Genomic DNA, 17027 nt, shown 5'->3' with positions numbered 1-17027 from the left:
GAAGACTCACTATGCACACATATAACGAGCTAAACGGGATGTCAACTTTGCTATTATGTGCAACCTTCAATTATATTGTGCTCGAAAAGAATGCGACAACGCTGCTGCGCATAGCTTACAAAGAGCGACAGAACGAAAGCAAGGGGGGTGTGCGTCATATTTCTCATTTCACGTCTGTTCTCAAAAGAAAAAGAAAGGCATTGAGAGTGACAAACAACGATATGCAGTGACGTCAGCGTGCGACATTAATGCCTTGCAAAATGGGGACATCTGTCTTATGGATCGCTTTTCATACTTGGCATTTCTTAAGGTCATGCTCTTGTATCCAAGAAAAGAAGCGCATACGACACTGCTGAATAGGACACTGGAATGATTACATTAACGTTCGGAACGTCAAACTGACAACAGAGCCTGCTTATGCATTAAAAAGCTCCACTAAAGCAAAGAAAATGCTTCCAGATAATCTAGCTTTTAACGATGTCGAAAATGCCTTCCCGTGCCTACCAGTTCTTTTCTCTCGATATGTTCTCGCATGCATGACTGCCTAAGGAGGGTGCCTGGCGTCTTATTTCTCTAAATCAACAGCTCTAGCACGTAATACAGATAGTGCTTAGTATTTCTGGGTCTTGACTTCGTACCATATATGATTTTCATCGCTCGCAGCTTTTTTTCTCTTCTTACTCACTGAGTCAGGCGCCTTACGACTGCTTTCGTCGCGTTGAATGTCTCATACGTGTCAAAAATGATGTACTTTGCATACGTGAGCCTCTGTACGTGGTACCTGATGCTGAAAGACAAGTATTATTCGAATAGTTCCGGGTGGTAGAATATGCAGCAAAAGCATTCTATTTGAAATAATGAACCCTGCATGACATTTATGTATAGATGTTATAGACAACTTCGTCTTCATTTTCGGCAACCGATTCTAGCGACAGTGTAACCACACGGGGAGTAAAAAAAAAAAAAAGATACTGTGCAGGAAGGGGTAGCGGGGAGGGGCCAAGGACGCGGCCAACTGCAACAGAATATCAGTTCGGTTATAAATGAGCAGTATACGCGTACACTGTTGAAGCAATCTTTTCAAAGCTGCAGGCTAGTAAATGTCTAATTTTCTTGTTAACAGACTTTAAATCGCGCCTCAGCAGACGACGCGGGCGCCTGGTGGTTTAGCGGATATGACGCAAATCCCAGCTCGAAGCCTCGGAAGTTTTCCGTGTAACCCGGTGCCGTCACTTCTCGGAGGCACCGAGAAGTGACGTAGCCCTTCTCCGCGCTGGTTCTCAACGTTCTGGGTTCTGTGTTACTTCTGGCAAGCGGCAATGATGACGTTTATTTATTTCCCTCCCTCCCTCATCTTTCTTTCTTTCTTTCTTTCTCTCTTTCTTTCTTTCTTTCTTTCTTTCTTTCTTTCTTTCTTTCTTTCGTTTTGGCATCCAAAATATTGCGAGCTTACGTCATACATCTAATTGTATTTCGAATGTCCCTTTCTAGCCGCCACGGTATATAGTTTGGTGGCGCTGGGCTATTGGGGACGAAGTCGCAGGTTCGATCCCGGAGGCCCTGTTAGGGCGGCTGTGCATTCCAGTGAGGGCCGAATGCAAAAACGCCTATGTTCCGTGCATCGGGTGCACTTTACAGAGCCGTATTTGGTCGAAGTTAATCCGGAGTTGCTCACCACAGCGTGCTCCATAGTGAGGTGGTGCGTCACCACGTAAAACCGCTAATTTAATTTTAACTGCAAGTTTTACTTCATCACTACACTGTCTAAAACGGCTTTATACATGATCAAAATCTTTTTAAAATGACATCTGTCCTTTGAATGCAAAGCCGCGTTGCATCTTCCCCATTGCTACCGCGGGATCCGTGCAACTATTGGTACTCGCCTTTTTATTACGAGAAAAAGCAGAAGTACTAGAATATCCTTGACACGGCGCCGAAAGGCGACGTTTGATGCGGGTCCTAATGGAATTTGACGGTGGGCTCTTAAGCCTCGCAAAATTCCTGGGTCCATGGCCGACATATGCATTACAAGGGCGAGCGTCTGGCTCTCCAAAGCGATTTCTAGAAGCGAATGACATCTTCGGCAAATATTAAGCAAAGTATGGTCTCTATCGTCATTTAAAACCTACCGTATAGGTTTTATTTGGTGTGTCGTTATGTTACATTTTGCGTCTTACCTCATGTGCCGTTGCGTGTCCTGTATCCGTGTTTGCTTTTATACCCCGTATTTAGCGAATTTACGCCTTTGCAGGACTTTGCGTTTGAGTAATTTTTACGGGACACATTTTGCGAGCTGTCTGTAGTGTATTTCCGCGACACGACTTTCGATTTGACTTGAATTTAAGATTGAATGCGTTCGACTTATTTATAATAGTTGATTTGTAGTTTGAGTGTGTTTGACGTGATTTGTCAATTCCTGGCCTTCCACTGGGTATAACTTTATGTGAGAAGTAGCAGTCGGCACCGTTAGAGGCGTCATGTTCTCCCAAACATTATGTATATATATAAGAAAAACACAAATAATTCTGCAGTTTCCATGCGCTGTCGTAATCGGTGTGCGTGAAGCTTTCATGAACCACAAAGGCGAAATGGCGCATTATACGTTAAGAGACGCGCTGCAGGTTTCAGGGGACCTTGAAACGTAAGCGGAACTTAGCATTTCAGCATCGAAATGCGTTGTATCGCAAGTCACGACGTGCTTGACCTACTAGAAACAAGCCGCAGCGGCACAGGGTGACGAGAGACTCCCGGCGAATTTCGGCGGCGAACACGTGCTATGGCTTCTACCTTCTCGTTAGCACGGAGACGCGGGCGCTCCCTTTCTACAAGTGTTGCTATGCGGCGCGGCCTAACGCGCGAAGCGCGTCGAAACTCGGGATTGCACGCTGGCTTGCCCGCTTAACACTGGCGGAACTGAAATGCCGGCTTGATCTCACCGAGACAGTTGGCCATCGGCCCGGTGCTGCCACCGTGTGGAGCCACTAGCCCTCTTGCGAAGAGCGCTACAAGTGTCATCAATGGCGTGAGAAGCAAACGGTAGTCCTGAGGAGGCATACGGTGTATCGGTGCGATCAGCGTGTTTGGCCGTTAAAAGAAAGAAGGAAGGAAGGAAAGAAAGAAAGAAGGAAAGAAATAAAGAAAGAAGGAAGGAAAGAAAGAAAGAAAGAAAGAAAGAAAGAAAGAAAGAAAGAAAGAAAGAAAGAAAGAAAGAAAGAAAGAAAGAAAGAACAACTCTCGCGTCTAACTTGAGCTGAATGTCTATGTATAACAGTCTATGTGACCTTTCGACTATATAGCGCGTCGTACTCCTTAGAAGTTGTATCGCGAAATATTGAGCGATACGGTTGTGCGCTGAGGCAGCTATACATCGGTTTCTGCTCATTGAGCTGTCGACCGACGGAATTGTTTGGACGTAACTTGAAAGGCTGGTGACTGTCTATATTGCCTCCCGCACCTCCCTAAACAGTAAATTGTCAAATGATGAAAAGATGGTGACCGCGAGGCGCTACGAAAGCATTGGGGCAAGAAATCAGTTTTCGCAATTGTGCGCGCACAGACAACTGAATATCTATCAAGAAAGAAAGAAAGAAAGAAAGAAAGAAAGAAAGAAAGAAAGAAAGAAAGTAAGAAAGGAAGAAGCAAACAGAAAGTAGGGAAACAGGAAACAACAATATCAAAAGAGAAAGGAAACACAGCAAGAAAAATCGAAACGGCGCGTTCGGGTTTTTCTACGAATATACGCAATTTAATAATATACCACCAGAGAAAGCAAAAAAAAAAGAAGAAAACTGTTGAAGTCAACGTACTAATTCGCGCCGTCGTAATCATAAGCTCTTTCACCATTTTTAACAATCTCCATGTGCAGACTTGCAGACTATGGAGCGTATTTTTTCGGTTAGATCTCGGTCTCAATTCCTCAGCAACATGATCTCGCTGTCCCTCTCCCGACTTGCCAACATTCTTTTGAAGCGGAGCTTTCTCTGTCTCTTCCCCCATTTTGCGTTTAGTGGCTGCTCTCTTGCCGAGTACAGAACAACATGGGCCATTAGATATGCGCAAGTATAGGCATGTGTCGTCGGGTATGTAAACATCCATGGCCAATCCCTTAGACTGGGAGAGAGAGAACCCTTTAGTATTAGACTGGGTACGTGCGGCTGTGTGGTTGCCCGAATGCACAAGGAGAACAGGAGGCAAGAAGTGAAGCTGTCGGCAACAGAAAATTGAAGAAGTATGCTACAGAGAAGGGACTAAGTCCGCAATAGGAACACCTGAGTGTGCAGAAAGAAGTCAAGTGAACAAAAAGAGGACTCGAGCGTTCATTGAGCAGGGAGCGTTTAGCCCCATTAGAAGTGAAGAAGAATGAGTAGTGGAGACATTAAAGTAGACCCCTCAAAGGAACCGTTGCTGGTCACCGATTCAGACATGTGTGTGGGATCCGCCGATTATTATTATTCGTAGTATATTAGACTGAAGATCAACAACAGTGCGCAATATCATCGTCATCTTCTTTTTATCCTACTTGTTCATCGTTACCCTGCACGCAAGAAGTGCACAAATACCATGACGAGGGATACCTGAGAAGGCGGAAAACGCAAAAAAAAAAAAGAAGACAATACGTTAAAAGGGGGCAGGCAAAATGTTCGACGAACCAAAGGGAGTGCGCGGCAAGAGGAGACAATGAAAGAACAGCGGCTGCTTGAATAAGAACCGGCGACGGTAAAAACTAATACGTTAACCATATACACGAGGCGAGAAAGAAAGAAAGAAACGCAGATAAAAATGATGGTAGGAAGAAGAATTGCATCGCATCAGAGTGGGTGAAAAGCGATGGGCTGGTTGGTTTTATTGAAGAGACAGAAGGGGGCCTTATCCCGGCGATAATGGAGGATAAAGAGAAGAGAAAAAGAGGTGGGCCGGCGGAATTCAATGCCCGGCTCTCGATGAAGAAGACCACTGAGCGCGCGAGGCGCGAAAGAAAAGGCGCGGCGTTGCTTGGGGCGCGCGCGTCGTATAATGTTATTACGGCGACAATCAAGTCTTCATTACTCCTCCAAAGAATCAGTCTCCTTTCACTGGGCCCATTGTCGAGGAGGGAGGAGACAAGAGAATTTCGGCTCGGCGCGCCAGTTCCTCGGGCCGCCCGCGCTCTCGAGCACCGCGCTTTTTTTTTTTTTCCACTACCGTTTCTTTATATAATATCGGCGCGGCTCGGTAAGTGTATGGCGCGAGGAGCTGGGCGACGAAAAAATTCTGGCGCAGCCGACGCCGCGTCGCCGACACTCGACACGCTGACTCCGCAGAATGAGATTTTGTGCGTGCGTTTCTTTTTTTTTCTCTTTTAGGCCCACGTATACGCTCACGGAGTCGAGGTGCACGGGGCAGTAAACCTCGCGGGGCAGTACTAAAACGGCCGTCTATATATACAGGGTGTCCCAACTATCATGCACCAAGATTTAAAGATATGCAAACGCCACGTATCTGAGCAGAATTAAGGTAATGCTGCTTGCCGTCGCTTGGACGTACTCAGATTATTCTTTTTTCATTCTGCCTAATTACGTAATTAGTCTTAATTATTCGCTTATCAACTATTATAATTAGATGAAAAGTGTCAATGAGAAAATTGTATAGTACCATGAAAGACTCTGGATACAGCTGTCTGTTGCTCAGAGCGTGATACATAAGTGTTTTTCCCGAGCGTGAAAGAAGCCCGCGAATACACGCAAAACTGCCGCGTGACTAGCCCCTCGAGGCACTGGTCTATTGACTGCAGCCCAAATGGGCAACGTTTCATTGGCAATAAACCATTTGGTAGTGTACGCCTTCTCGTCCTGTCTGATTTGTAGAATAATTAGTACAGCAACAACTAGTACATCGGTCGTTGTGTAAATAAGGTTTCTTATAGCTGAAGCATTTTGTAAGGCCTATAAAACGCATTAATCGGGTTTTCTTTTTATTGACGAAAATGTAATTAATTTAAACCATTTTACTATTTTAGATACGTCATCCTGTAAAAGACTAACTCAGATGTCGTGATTTTGATGTGCCAGAACTATAGCCATGCCATCCGCCAAATGACACACCTTTGAAGTGCGACAAAGTTTAACGAGGTTGTTCAATACAGTTTGAATAGTATGGCGCCTAATACTGACCCCTGCGGCACTTCATACTCCATGGGCATGAAGTCGCTGATAGTATTGATAATTCGAACTATGTGACACCGACGTTCGAAACAGTCATTTAACAGCTTTTGCTACGGCCTCGAAATGGCAACGATGATAATATCAGCAGCAGGTTACATTCAACGGTAGCAAATGCCTTCTGTAAATCCAAGAGAAGACCTCGGTACTATGTCGTTTCTATCAATTTCCCCGTTCACTAGATGGACGAAGACTTCTAGAAGAATAATTATGCTTACTTTTCTTTTTTTTTTTTTAGCGAAGCCGTGCCGGAGTACTTGTAAGTTGAATTTTTCACAAAACGAAACCATTCGAGCATGATCTAGCTTCTCGCGGACGCAGGCACAAGGGATCTATCAGGATGCGGCCTGTCGTACTGCGATATGCCGGTAATTTATGAAACGTAGTTTCTTGCCGTTTCTGTAGATAGGTACAATGAGGGATATTTTCGTGGCCATTTGTATTTATCCAGTTTGAAATGTCTCACAAAGATAATGTATGTCAGAAGTGTCTTTAGAGAGTCAAAACTGCTTCTGATGTTTCTAACACGAACTAGCTATCAAATCATGGTGTTCTGCACATGAAATCGCTGCTAATACTTGGCGAATCTTGCACAGTCAAATGCCTTTCTAACGAAGAGCTCGGGACCTTCAAAATCCTTCCTCATGCAGGTCGCTTCGTTGTCAGAATCACGCATCGTACCGCTCGGCATAAGAGCAGGCATAAGCACGTTCAACAAAAGAAAACATTTATTTGACATGAATTCAAGAGAGACTCAGTGAAATAAGTCGCTTGTGCATACTTAGTCTGGCAGGACGTGCGATTGTGGCCAAGCTTACTGCATCGAGGTGCTCAGCCTGCTCCGTGGCAAAGCGCAGGAGCTATGAAAATTGAAGCTGCGGATAGCTTAATGCCACTAACCCCTCCGTTGCCCTCGAAATTCTTGGAACGTTTACCGAATGTCCATCGCGGATTGCCTTCGTCGACATTCGCAACCTTTCCGCCACACAGATGGCTTTGAAGGAGCCGTCGGTCGTCAGCTACGATTACAACAACACGTCGTCGTCAAATGCGACGTATTCGTCAGCGGTCGCGCCCGATGATGCGTTGCAACAGGCAGCGTACGAGTTGAGCCGATTCGAGAAGCAGTGCAGCAGGAGTATACGCTGCCGTAGGCGCTAGCGCAGAGGGCGCCTCGGTGACATCCGTGGAGGACACTGGTGACACCCCTACGTGGCGTTTCACATGTAAAGCAACAAATTAGCAGTCGGGAGCACCTAAACTTCTTCGTTGTACACGCAGAATCGTTGTGGCGGCCTTCGTCGTATAGAGGCGTTCAGAACACGTGTGAAATATAGGAATTCGGCTGGGACACATTCGATCTTTCGTTCCCTGTCACAACCACGTGGCGTTAACCCTCCGCGCATCGCGGCCGGATAGTGATGGATAGGATAGTGATGAAGACAGATTATGAAGGGACAGTGAAACAAATCGAATGGTGCCCTGTTCGATTCGGTTTTCGAGTGAAACAGTCAATATTCGTAAATGCGATTTTTTTTTTCAAACACTTTTCGAATATTTCAGAACGTCTAATGCGCCCAAATAAACGTAGAATTGGAGCAAAAGTACGCTAAATTTTCACCCCTGCGTGCACAGTATATAAACACAAAACATGAGAACCTGTGTAGTCGAGCTTGCTACGTCGCTTAGGTAGCCTTACTTTACAGGCTGTACAACCATCGTTCGCATTCTCCTAAAAGGTCAATGCTTGAGAGGATACTACTTTCTGGTCGTAATGTTTCATTTTGGCTTTTATCACAAACAACGCTTCATAACGTACTATGTAAGACAGCAACTTGCTAACTTTGAGAATACCGGGATGTGAACATCGTTTCATGTTAATTGGGATAACGTCATGTAATTATACGAAAACTATTGGAAAATTATTCGATAGTCGATTCGGTTCACTTCTGGCACTATTCAATTTGTATTCGATTCGTATTCGATTCGTATTCGATTCGTATCCGATTCGTATCCGATTCGTATTCGACTCGGTCTCGGAAATCGCTATTCGCACACCCCTACATGCCCGCATGGTATGAGTCTGATTGGTTAAACCGCCCCCAAAGACACCTGAGTGCGTCTGCTTAAAAAAAATCAAATAAAAATAAATAAATAACATCAAATGAATCAATAAATAAAATCAGTGGCGATATAGCGGTAAATGCAAGAGAAATGCGTTAGCATCACGTCGCACCTCTTCGGATTCCTGGATTCAGGATTTAACCCGTGTCCGTCACATTGCGAACTGTTGTTCAGGAGCTCACTAGACACACGTCCTTCCTCTTCGAGGAGCTAAGGGAAACTGACGGTGGTCCCGATCAGATCGCCGTCACTTGCACAACACGTGTACACACTTCTATCACGTGACCTCTACCTCTACCACGTAACCGGCTTGCCACACTTCACACACATTACACACTTTCTTCTTTTCGCTTTGGTACTTCAAAAGCTAACGCATGAAAACGACGAAACTGAGTGGTCTCGCCATCAACTTGGCCAATCCCCCAGTGTTGGGTATGAGCCATAATATGAGGCCACCACCACCACCATCATCAATGCTGCGCCCCGTCGCCTCGCGGCGAAACGCACTGTAATTGCGCCCATAGTCTCCAAAGACGCTGAGTAGCATTTTGTGCTCGAGATCGAGAGCAAAAAGGCCTAACCGGCCCCGCAGGTAGCACTTAAAGATTCTAGTTACACACTCTTAATCGTTGTGCGAGCTTTTTTTTTTAGCTTTTTTTTTTCAGTTGTGCTTCTGTGTTCAGAAAGTTGTGGGCACCTGTTGCAACTCCGGTTTGCATGCGCGAAACTTAGCTTATTTACCTACTGTCGCCTGTGTAGTTAAGAATGAACAATAAACGAAACCTTGCTCCCCGAACAAATACCATGAAATTCTCACATAGTCACGCGAGTTCTCTCTGTGCTTATAACGCAATTCTATACACGCACTGATCTTTCGCGATATTCCTTCCTGTTCACGCAGTGAACGGCGCTCGTTTATTGAAGCCCATGAAGTAACGTAATGGAATTAGTGCCACTGAAGTACACTGCCGTTCAATGAGCCAAAATTTCCGAGAAAATAATCGCGATCAAGGAACAGACGTTTGACATAACTGTATTCGAGCTGCGGCAAACGATAGTGTTACTTTTTCTATGGATGCAAGCGTCTTCGCCGGCCTCAAAAGAATGTCAAAACGATGACCTCCCGCTTTAGGGAATCAGTTGAGCCACTTCATAGGAGAACTGCGGCTCCGACTACACAGTGCAACGTCGTGCGAGATGATTTCCCAAGAATTATTGCATTGTCTTGTTCTCGCGCGAAAATGCAATGCACCACGCTAAAGTTCATGATGTCGGGAGCATTCTCGAAGCGTTCAAACGCCAAGCGTCGATGTGTACCAGACGTTTTGCCAGCGCACGCGGATGCATGCGGGGGCTGGCGCAAATGCACTGATGGGGCTCTCGCTCTCAGCGTGAGCAGTGGTGGCCTCGCGTTCGGCAAAGCGGCACCGCAAGCTTGCAATTACGTCAGCCTTCGCGCAAGCTTTTTCTAAAGGGCACAGGCAATGCCGACTGAAGGGAGGCAAGATGCAAATGTCTTCAATGTGGGAAACAAAGCTTGCATTCATACGCAGTGATTTGGGCACGTGCTGGTGGGCGAGTTGATTATGCATGATTACAACGAAGGCGCCAAATAAAACAACGCACGAAGGAAGGAGACACGAGACAACCACGTAGGCGCACTAACAACTGAGCGTTTTATTTCTTGACACAGGAATAAATTCCTGCTGTCAAGGATCAAAACAAGAAGAAGAAACAGGGCCGTCATCTGCATCGCACAAGGAAACCACAATACAGAACGACTTCCAAGTGCCGCTCCCGAGATACGCCAGTTCCTTTGTCGAAAAGGAAACTGAGGCTTCACTGATGCAATCATCACCACGCTTTTTGATCTCAAGCGCTTTCAATATCTCCCTTGTCAGTTGATCGTCAGCTCTGTTCAAAACACAGGTTCTATCAAAATCTGGAATGCACTTGTGCGCCTTACAATGCGCACTTATGTGACCGGAGAGCTGGTTTTTGCATCTTATATCGATGCTCATGCAATCTATCATTCAGACTTCTGCTCGTTTGGCCTACATATGATGAACCACACGTCAAGGGAACCGAATAAACTACTTTCTTTACACATCCGACATGCTTCTGCCCATGTCTTTTTGCACACACCTGTTTATTTTCCAGATGACCTGCGTTCACCTTGGCACACATCAAACCAAAACGTTTCGGAGCGGAAATTTTTTGTTGTTGTTTCTTCTTGTTGTTTTGATTCTTGACAACAGGTATTTATTCATGAGTCAAGAAATAAAACGCTCAGTTGTTAGTACGCCTACGTGGTTGTCTGGTGTCTCCTTCCTTCGTCCGTTGTTTTATTTGGCGCCTTCATTGTAACCAGTGATTTGGAATGAAAATAAAGGACAAAGAAAGCACGTGACGGAAAGAAGGGAAAACAGACAAGCGTTAGCCGACTCCTATCATTTGCTGAATAAAGAAAAGGCACCTATGATAATCACCTAAACACAGGAAGAAAAAAAAAAAACTCCTTTTCCTCTTGCATAAGCATTTAAGCCGTAAAGAAAACAAATTTTACGGCGATGACCGATAGCCCAGGCTGGCTGTGTTTACAAGCACGCACTGTTCAAGCGCACATTCGCTAAAACAGACAATTTTATCATCAAAGTCGCAAAACAAGATCAGCCGTGCCCTTCAGAGGCGAGCTCGACATTTTGTGCAACGCCTATGCCGAAGTGGCTTACGCACGACATCGCTTCTGTATACTTTTCTGGTGTTCTTTCGCGACTCTCTTCGTGTAAACTGCAGCTCCTTGGTCTCTTCGTCAAATGCTAGTACAAAACAGTTCATAACCTCATGCCCGCGTGGCCTGACTCTGTATAGCTGCTCTGACAGTTGTAAATAAAACCAGTCTGCGTTGTACGTGGGTTATTAGGGAGTTTTAGTATGCCGTTCTTGCGGGGCTGCAGTCAGCTGCAGCGCCGCCGAGGACGAAGGACACGTGGTGTGGATTAGGCTCAAGGAGAACATGCTAGCGCGTCCGGTGCGAGCAGCCCGCATCTACGTCTGTATACCTCATGCTCCCGAAACAATCTGCACCATGGCTGGCCTTCTTTTTTAACTGTGGCCGCGGCCACTCTCCCTCGAGTCCGCCTCCACAGCGTAAAAAAAGAAGTGCTTGCATTAGCACGTGACGCAACGCCAAAGTTATATCTTACGTCGTAGAACATGATGCTAGTCCTTTAATGTAACTGCACCGAGTGGCACTTAGTTGAATTTGCGTTTCTATTTCTCGTGCAAACGAGAAGAAACAGAAATTCTCTTAAAAGTCCAGCTGAAACACTAGAAATATGTTATCTGCCAGAGGCAATTAAAAAAAAAAGCTGGGAAACTTAAAAAGGATCACACCGTATGTGTAAAAGCACATACAAACATTCGTAGCCTATGTCCACTGACATCAGGCAGCGCTGGTGTCTGGATGTGGCTTGCTGCGCACGTTGTCAGATCTCGGAGGCCAGTTAGTACAGCCTCTGTCGTTAAGCATAAAGCACCGAAAAAATGGGGTATTAGAATATCGGGAACAGTGCCATGTGGACGTTAATACTTCGCTATCGAATCTTCATGACGCAAATACCAAGAAAATACAAGTATCACTTGCAAACGAACTTACCAAACAGTGCAGGACGTCGACTTGATAGATGCAACAAACCAGACGGCAATCACTTTGGTGGGCGCCGCCATGATCACATACGTATGGCTGCGTTCAGCGCTATATCGTATGCATGCAACAGCCACAGCATCGCTGACGTGCTGGCCATGCGCAGTTTGCACCACGCAATGCCAATTAATTGCGCTTGTTGCAACCCCTCCCTCCAATTTCTCCTTCCACTCGCTATGCTAAAGCGCTCTATTGTGCTCTTCAAGAACCGCATGCCCGCAACGGCGAGGAGGACGTTTAGATAGAGGTGACGGTGAATACAAAAACTATAGTGCCACGCTGGTCGTCACTTCTAAAGAATAACACTGTCATACGTAAAATGTTGCCAACTGATAGAACGCGTCAACCCCTGTCGTAATAGAGCTTTATTTTCCTCAGTTTGCTTTTATTTCGGAGAACCGTTATAAAAAAGGGAAATGAGGGGGAGAGAGCTAGGAAATGGACCGATTTTGTTCGTTCATTCTTTTGTCACAGTTAGGCGCCGTTAAGTAACAGTTTACATTAACATCAATACAGCGACGGTACGATGAGAACGTCAGTTGTGTTATGACGACTACGGCATGACCATAATAACGGCTAACATGTCGATCTTCGTCCTCATTGTCGACAATGACAATAGAGTGACAGCACGACGACAACTGTCATGTCGATGCCGGCAGTGTGATGGCGATGACGTGACAATGACGTCATAATGCAAATGGCGCCAGGATGGCCATGATACATGCACAGATTACAAGGACTGGAACACTTTCGGCATTGTTAGGTCATTTACTGCGCAAAGCACAAGGACCGCACGAGAAAAAACGCCCGCAATGTCTTTAGTACGACGACAAACTTGGCATATTGCCATGACGACAGCAGGACGACCGACGGTGACTGACGACAATGACACGGCGGCGGCGATGGTGATGCCGGCAACGAAAGCGTGACAAAGCGAAGCGCTGTCTTTGTCAAAAAAATGAAGGGTGTGACGGCATTGACTGGGTCTTCCAGCACCGGCGATAGCATTGCCTTTCATCATGTGCTGTCAGTGGGAGAAAAACTGACTCACTTAAGTATCCTTACATCATTTGAATGCGAAGGGATTAGAATTGTCAAAGTTAATCCATCTTAATCCATCTTGCTCCAATTTGTGCCAATCTTAATAAAACTTAACCCACTGTAATCAACCTTGATTAACTTCAATTCCCCTTCATTCACTTTAATTCGCCATTGCAGGAGTGTGGAAGAGAGGAAAGGCGACTCGAGGAACTCGTTTGGACCTTTCTAGGCGTCGCGTGTGCACAATGACCTCTGAAGCACCCTGGACGCCGCCAAATATGCCTCTTGACGGTTTTACTTACCTGTGACCACAGAAACTCTATGCCTGCGACCTCCCGCAAAACCATTCCGGAAACTGCAAGCAAGAAAGCGCTACTAGTATAGACACGACAGTGGTTGCGGGCAAACTGAAGGTACGGTACGTTTCCGCTATTCCTGAAAAACAAGCAGCACACAAACTTATCAAGTGGACAACTGAAGCAGACCGTGCAGACGCAAAACAGCATTAAAGCACCGTAGCGTCTATAGGCGACACTACGGAAGCGTTCGCACATCAACACTTCTGTGCCCGCCGCGGTAGCTTTGCGGCTATATAGCATTGATCGAGGTGGCGGGTTTTATTCCTACTGCGCCAGCCACATTTCGACGGGAGCGATATACCAAAACGCTCGTGCAATTATATTTAGGTGCACTTTAGAGAACACCAGGGTGTCAAAATTATACCGGACTGTGCCACTACAGCGTGCCTCATAGTCTGATTGGAGTTTTCGCACGTACAGTCCCATAACTCCACTAAAGTTTAACACTTCTGCCACGTTGTGATGGACCATGTGAGGCAATGACAATGCTCAAACCTCTCAGAGGTTATGAAATATAGCGCACAACAACGCCTGAAGCAAACATGTCTCTCTGTGTGTTCTGTGTACTACGCAAACAAACAGCACTGGTAAGCGCAAGGTATATCTTGCGTTTACCACTGCTGCTTAACGTTTAGCATCAACTAACCACTCCCATATTGTACTAAACATTGAAGAAATTAAACATTCGCCGTCAACGTCGCCGCTAATTATCGTCAGTCGAAGCAAAGAGCATAGAAAGCTTCGCTTACATTTATTCCCGCAGTGCGTGGGATCCGCATAATTTTTAGTCCTAGCGCCGTCGGCTACTTTTGGTACCATCGCTTGACCAGGCCGGATTTTCTGCCTCATGGGACATGCAATGCTTTCGCATTAAAACAGTTAAAAATCGCTTGCTCTCTCAATAGCAATATCGTCAGCAGCTACGTCGCAAGCAGCCAACCAACCGGTACTGGCGGTTTTCATGATCGCCGAGAACATTCTCAGTAATACTATATTATTGCTAATCTTGAGCTAAATAAAAAAAATGTGTGTCTGCGATCTCAAGGGCACCAAGAAATTACTTCATCTTCGAACTTCCGATCTACGCATATAAGTTGCGTGCAGCTGCGTCTGCTGGGCGTGGCATCAGAGGTCGTACCGGTGTGCTGCTGTTGCGATCGGCCTGCAGGAGTACCGACCTGCAAAATTTTCCTTTCCCGCTGCTGCTGCGGGGGTGGCGATCTTCGGAGAAGCGACCTTGGGACCCTTCGAAGCCCGCTGCGACGAGTCCCTTTGTAAAGCCAACAATGCGTCTCCTCGTACAGCACAGCGGTGCGCCGGCAAGGCTAGCCATTCGGCGGACCAAGTATTGTTAGTTGATTCATTGTCACGTTCACGGTCTACTTGGAGCAAGAGAACTCCTGGAAAAGGGTGTTTTGCGGTGCTTTCTCACGGGCCCCAGAAATCGTCACAGTCAATGGACAGACGCGGCGGCTAGCTGCGGGGTCAGCTCTGAAATCAAGAGGCGCCTGTTTGGGTCAAGTGTATCAACCCCTGTCTACGACGACCCACTCATCTCGGTGTGTTCCGTGAAACCAATGTGCGGAAGCGAGTGTGTGAATCCTGCCCCTCAAAGGCGGGTCGACTACGATGACTTTGGGACGCTCCCATTGGACGAAAGTTGAGCGGCAGTTTTCCTTCACCTAGGGATCTAGGGAAGACAGAGAGTTCTTTAGCAGCCGTTTCCGGCTCTTCGGTGTGCTTTCGTTTTCGGTCATGCTACACTGATGAGATGTAACGTTCTCCACCCTTCATGTAGATACTGTAAATAAATCTCATATTCCTCGTTCTCGATGAGAACAAGTCCCTCCCTTCAACAACGTCCTTAGCGTGGATGAGTCTGACAACGGCGTGGGCCAGATACCACTTATTTCATGCCCGATCCCAACTCTTAGACTGCGTAGCGCATATATACCGCGGCGGCTACGGGGACGCCGCGACGAGCGCTCTGGGGCGCTGATAACCGCGTGCTCTGATTGGCCTCTGTAGATGACGTAACTCCAAGGGCACCGTACAGCTCCGGCGAAATGCGAAAACACCCGTGTACTTAGATTTAGGTGCACGCTAAAGAAGCCCAGTTTGCCGAAATTTCCGAAGTCCTCCCACTACGGCGTGCCTCATAATCCGAAAGGGGTTTGGGCACGTAAAGCCTCATTATTTAATTTTAATCTTAGCTCCAAGAGTATCGCGAACGCGATAGCATTGAGATCCCAGACTTGAGATCGCACGCTTCCCGGCAACTGCAGCTTATGTAACCGTAATTTTTACCATGAATCGCTGGCGGCGAACGACATATGCACGAAGGCGAGCTTTCTGGCAGAAACGCGGCCTCTTGCGCGGGCCGCGGATGGATACATGGGATGGATGTTATGAGCGTTCCCTTTGGAACGGGGCCTAAGGTGGGTTTCGTCACCAAGCTCTTGTTATCGTGTTGCCTAATGTCTTACCTATGGTAAAAAAAAGAAAAAGAAAGAGAAGGAAAAAAAAAAGTCATACGATGAATTCCCATAAACAAAGTTTCTTAACCCCTATTGTGAACTTTGTTTCTGTGCGCCTCTGTTGTTTGTCGTTTCCCGACTTTTCTTGCGCCAACCTTCCAATCGCCTCTTACTAATCTTTATTATTGCGATAGCAATTATATGGACACTCAGGGCGGATTTCTGCCGTCGCCGTGAGGTTCCGTATGAGTGAAAGCGTGTGAGGGTGAGCCGGCAAACGCGGTGATGGTAGTGATAGTGATCTAAAGAAAGCAAAGACCAGGCAAACGCTGTTCAATCTCACGTGCGCGAGCGACGAACGCGGCCCGGATGCTTGCCCTCTCCTGTGGCACGCGATGCAGGGGGGTGAGGCGAGGGAGGAAGGGCGTTCTTCTCCGGCGGCTGCTATGGTGCCCGGATGTCCTCCTCGCCCGCCGCTCCATACAGAGCGGACACAACCACGGCGTTGGCCACGCGAATCAGACGCCGTAGTAGACGCCTTTGACGGACGCCGTAGGGACGCGTTGCCGGCGCTCGTGTGTCTTGAAAGCGGTCTGCGAGGTTGCTAAAGTGCGCGCCCCCGCGGGCCTTATCTTCAAAGTGATCTGCGATGTTTCCAGAGTGCGCGCAGTGCCGGTAGCTTCGTATGTGCTGTGCCTTTGACGTTTCGTATGCGTTGAAGTGACATATGCACGGAGGTCGATTGGTTCGCTGCTGTTGCCGCGATTCCTAACTCCAGCGTTTTCACCGGCAGTTTCCGCTGTCATCGAGCGATGTGTGCATGTTTACCTGTGTTCGCGTGACATCGAGCTGGTTAATTTAGTTAAAACACATTGACGGGCTAGTTGGTTTGAATCCATTATAGAATGTGTAAGAGCGACTGAACAAGAACGTAGAAAGAAGCAGACGCACAGACAGCGCTGTCTCCGTGTGTCTGTTTCTTTCTACGTCCTCGTTGAGTCACGCTTACGCATTCTATCATTGTTAATTTAGTTAGTAAGCGAATGTTTACAAGTTTATATGGCCGATAAAGCTACTATCCTTACTTCGTACAGCTACATACTAATTTGCTATCGCAATCGGT

Source organism: Dermacentor variabilis, chromosome 2 (assembly GCF_050947875.1).
Source record: "Dermacentor variabilis isolate Ectoservices chromosome 2, ASM5094787v1, whole genome shotgun sequence".
NCBI classification, from domain to species: domain Eukaryota; kingdom Metazoa; phylum Arthropoda; class Arachnida; order Ixodida; family Ixodidae; genus Dermacentor; species Dermacentor variabilis.
This window is presented reverse-complemented; position numbering follows the sequence as displayed.